Raw genomic sequence first — 6,000 nt, forward strand, 5'->3', positions numbered from 1 at the left:
GAAGGCTAGATCTTTTGCTTTAGGATTTTATATTGCAGGCTTGATAACTGAAGAAGATAAAATATATAAAAGTAGAAAAGGAAGAAGGGACACGTGTAAACTTCTTAGAGGGACATCCCAAAACCTGGTCAGGAGGTGCTAACCACACCTGGTCAGTCAAGTACTATCCTTGGGCAAAGGCTAGGTATCACTAATACTAAGCACGATATCAAAAATATGTTCTGGGACAGGCGGGGCTGGGATTTTTATTTTTTTAAACTTGGTACAGATAGTACCGAAACCGAGTGGATTTGGTACGGGCCCGGGTTCATTTAGGGATTAAACTTTGTCTTTTTTTTTTTTCCTATCACTTAATTGCTTGTAAATTTTCTAGATTCCAGAATGCAAAATCTGGATTTCTACCCGTCCTAACACTAAAATCTGCAAATTTGACACATTCAGTTATGCCTTAAACAAATCAAAAATTGAACAATCTTTTCAATCACAAAAGAAGAAATGAAGACAAAGTTTAATACACACACACTAAAAAAAACCCTAGAGAAGCTCTCGCTCTATATCGCTGTTTTCTGTGGTTGAGCCTGTCCGGTTGCGCCTCGGCGCTGGCAATGGCCTCTGGCCTAGCCGGTGCACGATGTGTGCGGCCGGATGGGTGTTTTGTTCCGTGATCGTATCTCAGGCTCGGAGGCTGGGTTCGGGAGGGGTACTATTTCTTCTCTTTTGGCTGAAAGCAGTGGCTGCGTTGAGGGCGTGGGATTGGATCGGAGTTGGATCGGGGCTGTGCCGGGTCGAAGTGGTGATTGGTGGCAGTCAGTGGTCGACGCGTCGGGTTCGATGGCTTGGTGGCCTGGATCGGAGGCTGTTTGGATGGATCGATGGCTTACTGATGGTGTGCTGCTCGGACGTTCATGTTGGTTTTCGCTGCAGAGCTTCCCGTCGATGGCTGGTGTGGGGTGGAGACCGCGACGGGGTTGTGATGGTGGCCCGACGCCAGTGGTGGGGAGGCGGAGTTGGGGGGATGCAGTCGCTGCCATGGAACAGGAGGGATGGATCTGGTCCTCTTGCTGGGCTGGTCTATTGGGCTTGGATGCGGCCTGTAGGCCCAATCTGGGCTGTAGTTTGGGTTTGGTTTCCCTATTGGGGCCCTGCCTTAAGTTTTAATTTATTTAATTATTTATGGTTTTTAGTTATCTTGCGCTTTATGCGAGCAATAAGTCCCTACGTGGGACTAGTCGGGCTTTGTGCCTGTATGTGCACTCAAAGTGCCTTGTCTGCTCTAGGTAGGAGGCGAGTTCCTTGCTTTGTCAAATGGTCGCTTCCGCCTAGTGGTAGGGTGAAGCTAAGTGTCGTCGGTTTTATCTTCCGGCGGCAACATAGTAGGAAAGCTGTGCTAAAGCAGGTACTTATGCTATGTTGTAATCGTGTTACATATAAAGTTATCTTTCCGTTATGTCACCGCTATGTCAAAGCAAATAGAGTCGCCAGTAGAGCGCTCTTTGCTAGTTGGTGCATTGTTGAATACTGTTATTTGGTAGAGACTCATGATATTATTTCAGGATGTTTTCTAGATGCTTCTTGTAATCAGGGGTTTAGGCTCATTGTCCCCCCCCCCCCTTGTATTCATCAGTTTCATTAATCAAGGCGTGAGGGCAGCCGCACCAGCCCTTTATTAAAAAAAAGAAAAAAAAGAAATGAAGAATGACAAAGAATCTACAAAGTGCAAAGTTTTTAGTATGAAAATCCTGCAGAAAAACAATCTGCACCTCAAACAATGATACATTGACACTATCCAACGTCTCAATCTCCCACTGGTAACTTCCCAAACAATGATAATACCAAAAGAAAATGACAAAAAATGTGCATTGCAAGGGATTGCATTGGCTTCAATTTGAAGAGGCACAGAGAAGGTGAGGTTGCGGTTGAAGAATTTTCAAGCCCAGAAGTACTTAAGTGGGGCCGAGCAACTGACTTCTTCGATCTAGCCATTGAATCGAAGAAGTTCAAGAAGAATTGTTGCTTTGGTGATGTTGTGATGAACTAATTAACTGGTGCCACTACTACAATATTAAGCAACATCAATGCTTTGATGGGCATGATTGCAACAAACGTGGGTACTTTCACTGTTTGAGTGGAATTAGTGAGATAATGTCCACGATTGCTTACCAATGGCCATTAATATACTTATTCTATTTCTAGCTATCGACCTCTCTCTCCCTCCTCTCTTCTCTCTTCTCTGTTGTCAGTCCATCACTTGCATCTGCTTCTCTTCTCTTTGTGCTCATTGAAACCATCATCCAATGAATCAATCCTTCAAATTGTTAAGCCTCAGTGTCTCGTCTTAGTTCTCAGCGGATCTACCAATTTTGTATGAGTTTATGCTTCTAATCCAAGATCCCCAATTATTTCATTCAAAACCCTAATCTCTCCCAATCTCCCTTCAGCAGCTATGGCCGCCGAATTTACAGAGAGAGAGAGAGAGCAATAGCAATAGAAATGGGTAAAGAGGAAGAAAAGGAGATCGAGACGTATTTTCAGAGACATGACTGCAAGACTAATGTGCAGTTGCGAATATAAATCAGACTTTGATTGCCTCTCACCTCCTCTCTCAACATAAGGTGTGGTCAAACCATCACAATTATGAATTGAGTTTTTCATTGTGAGGTAGACACTTGTGGGTTTATTTACTGTTGTTTATGAACAAATTTTGATGCTTTAGATTGAATTGGATTTGGGTTTTTCTCCAATATATTGTTTGATTAGTTGTTCATGGTCAGTGATCATTTGGCTCATTAATCATTATCCTTACTTTATTGAAGGAGAAACGCGCAACAATTTTTGTACATGGCCGCTATGAAAACCCAACAATAGTGGTTCTTGAGGAGAAGATCAGGTCCAGTATCCAATTCATTTTAGTATTCCAAAGCCTGCTTGTGGTTGGGGTATGCTTATATGTTGAATGTTTACTAAGGCTGAGCTTTGTTTTTGACCTTCTGTTGTTGATGGCATTGGTTTCAAGTGGTAGGCATATTGTGACAACAACATATTGCTATAGGAAGGCTCGATATTTATTGCGACCATCCTTCCCAAAATGGGGATCAAGGTATGGTTTACTGCTATTACTTTTAGAATGATAAGTCATCCTGAATTTTTAGTAATAAGATAGTTTCTGTTACTTTTCAATTCGATGCTAATGCTTTTGTTAGTGATTATACTTGTTACCCTCAGATAGTCCTTTATATGAATTGATTATTTTTCTGTGTTATGTTCCTTTCAAAATAGAAATGGATCAATGAGTGACAAATTACTGACAATTTCATTTCCTTGTGTTGTGTTGTTCTGCACATTGCAAGTATTTAATAAGCTACGCTCTTGTCATTGTAGTCAAGATTGATGACTAGCATTCGGGCTTTGAAAAGGTTCATCAATTGTGAACTGATGCATAATGAATCTCTGGAAACCCAATTACACGGTAAAGTTGTTATTTTGTTTTTTGGTTTTACGCTAAAATGTGCACCCATCTGTTAAGTCCATTTTCTATTCAAGTGTCGATTTTTCAATGGATTATAGACATAAGATGCTTGAACATGGAATTCTGCATATTGGTTGTGGATATTTGCTACTCATCTTATATGCCTTATAGTAATAGTATGCCATTCATTTTCTCTTGAATCTATTTCGTGTGCCTTACTTAGACATAACAGATGCTCTTTTTAATACCTATTTTTTGTGATAGAACAGATGCTCGATTTAATTTTCTAGTAGATGTTGGTATCTTTAAATATTCGTAAAGATTTTTTAAAAGGTAAAGTAAGGTATGCTAATAGCAGTTGCTTCGAATTTAGCTTTTTGTTCAGATTCATGCCTCTCGGTTACTATCACTTGTGCTTAATGCGTTTATGTTTTTGGTATTTAACCCCTGATCTCTTGTGTTTATTTGGTGATAGCTACTCGATCATCATGCAAGTTCATAGTTGAAAATTTCAGAGAAGATTTTGTGAAGTTTCAATTAGGTGCAGTGTTTTGTATAGACATTAAATTGTTGATATACTCTTAAGGTATTAAACCTCACTGGGGTTGACAACTTGTAATAGGAACGATTGAACAATGTAATTTTTCCCTTAATATGAGGTATGAAGAAAGTACAAATTCCAAAAGCTGAATTTTATATAATGGATTATAAAAGGAATATTAAACATTTTCTCTTCTTATGTTTGAAAGCTGAAGTCAATACTAATTGTGTCCATCTACCCACCATTGTATTGGTGGTCCCCACAATTTCAGAATTGTAAAGAAGTCACGAACAAATTAATACGAGGCAAATAAGTTGCAAACAACCAGCCTACAGCGTACTGACCTTGATAAAAGTGGCTGCAGCGTTGCTATAATTGCTGGACACGTTTATATGTGTCGTTTGAGGTTATTTTGTCACGAATGTTGTGTGTGTCTTTTGCCCATTATTGTAGTAGTGTGCTATTTGGTGATGAATTTATGACTTGATGATCAATGAACGTTGAATTGGTACTTTGATGAGTGATGAATTGGAGAGAAATTTGAGAATTGTTGAATTGGGGATTTAGGGATTTAGCATTAGCCTTTGACAAAGTGAATGACTGAATGATTAGTTTGTTTAGGGATTAGGCTGAAAAAATCGTGATAAGGTTTCAATCTTACGTAAAATCATATATAGACCAATTACACTCAGCCACGTAATATAAATAACAAAAGATTGAATTTATTTATTAAATTCAGAACGGGACAAGCCTAAACAATAGTTTTTTATTTTCAATCCCAGCCCGTTCCGACACTTTTCGGGCCGCTATTGATTCGGTTCTGGGCTTTTGGTTTTGGGTTCCGGCCCTAAAGGGTTGATATAAGCAAACGAGGCAAATTGTTGGGAAAGCTTTGTATGTGACAACAAGAGGTAGATATTTGTCGATACATACATATATAGACTCAATGATAGTTGCCCACATGTTGGCCTGACCTTGGTGGTAAATTATTTTCAAAATGACCTACTTGTTCCCCAAAGAAACCGTTCAGGGTCGATATAAGCAAACGAGGCAAATTGCTGGGAAACCTTTGTAGTTGCCTTTCTCGGTGTAGGGTTTTGTTTAAGTACCTCTGCATAGAATTGGATCGCAAAGCCCAAGCATGAAAAATAGGCCAAGAAGTGCCAATCGAAAAGCCCTAATCATCTCATACAAAAATGGGGACAAAAAGAAGAGATAGGAATGACGTGTGTAAACAATATACGGTTGTTTGTGACTTGTGAGGGAAGGAGGGATGGAGCTGGTAGCTAGGAGCTAAGAGAGAAGAGTAAGAGGGACTACGTGTTGAACGGCGTGCGTCCAGTTTTCGAGGTGGGTAATGTATGATGTAGCCTTTACGACCACGTGGGTCAAACCCCGCCGTCCATCAGCGAACCCGAGTACGTCCACGGCCACCGGTGCAAATTGTTTAGGGCAAACCTGTGAATAAATTGATTTAATATTTAATAATAATTCAGCGGCCACCTTAAAGCCCTTTGAGAATGGTTTTGGACCGTCTAGAGCAAAGTTGGGGGCAGCTAGCTTTGTGAGTTGGTGCCTACTCGCGATCAACAGATAATCTTGTATATTATGATTTTGTGCTTGAATTGTTTTGTATCCTTCACTTGGGTTGCTACTTGCTATAATCTTACTATGTACTTTAAGACTTTTTAGTTTTTACTCTCATAAAGCATAAGATGACTCACAACTATCTCTTATGTGGATGATGGAGACAGAACTTTGAAGCATCCAAGCAGAGCAAAGAAGAGGTCAATTTGACGGGGATGGTTGCCCCGGACATTGCCTCTAGCTCTGGTTGATTGAAGTGCTAATGAAATTTTTCACTATATGCAAATTGAAGTCATTAGGAGATGGGTGGCAGGGTATTAACGGGCATGCTCGTTTTAGTTTCTAATAAATAAGCGCATTTTAGGATAGTTTTTACTAGTACTTTAATTTTGACATAAAAAACTAT

At 39.9% G+C, this 6,000-nt stretch overlaps 1 long non-coding RNA gene across 4 annotated transcripts; it reads left to right on the forward strand.

Annotated features, from left to right (window-relative positions):
• The first annotated feature begins 1,807 nt into the window (after positions 1-1,807).
• On the forward strand, positions 1,808-4,151 carry LOC133739320 (uncharacterized). Of its 4 annotated transcripts, none has more exons than XR_009860547.1 (3): positions 1,848-2,658; positions 2,814-3,097; positions 3,348-4,151. It is a non-coding gene; the product is annotated as an uncharacterized LOC133739320 (long non-coding RNA). The 4 variants fall into 4 exon arrangements; XR_009860549.1 differs by having other exon boundaries at positions 1,848-2,612; XR_009860546.1 differs by having other exon boundaries at positions 1,808-3,097.
• Positions 4,152-6,000: the final 1,849 nt, after the last annotated feature.

This window comes from Rosa rugosa, chromosome 1 (genome assembly GCF_958449725.1).
Source record: "Rosa rugosa chromosome 1, drRosRugo1.1, whole genome shotgun sequence".
NCBI classification, from domain to species: domain Eukaryota; kingdom Viridiplantae; phylum Streptophyta; class Magnoliopsida; order Rosales; family Rosaceae; genus Rosa; species Rosa rugosa.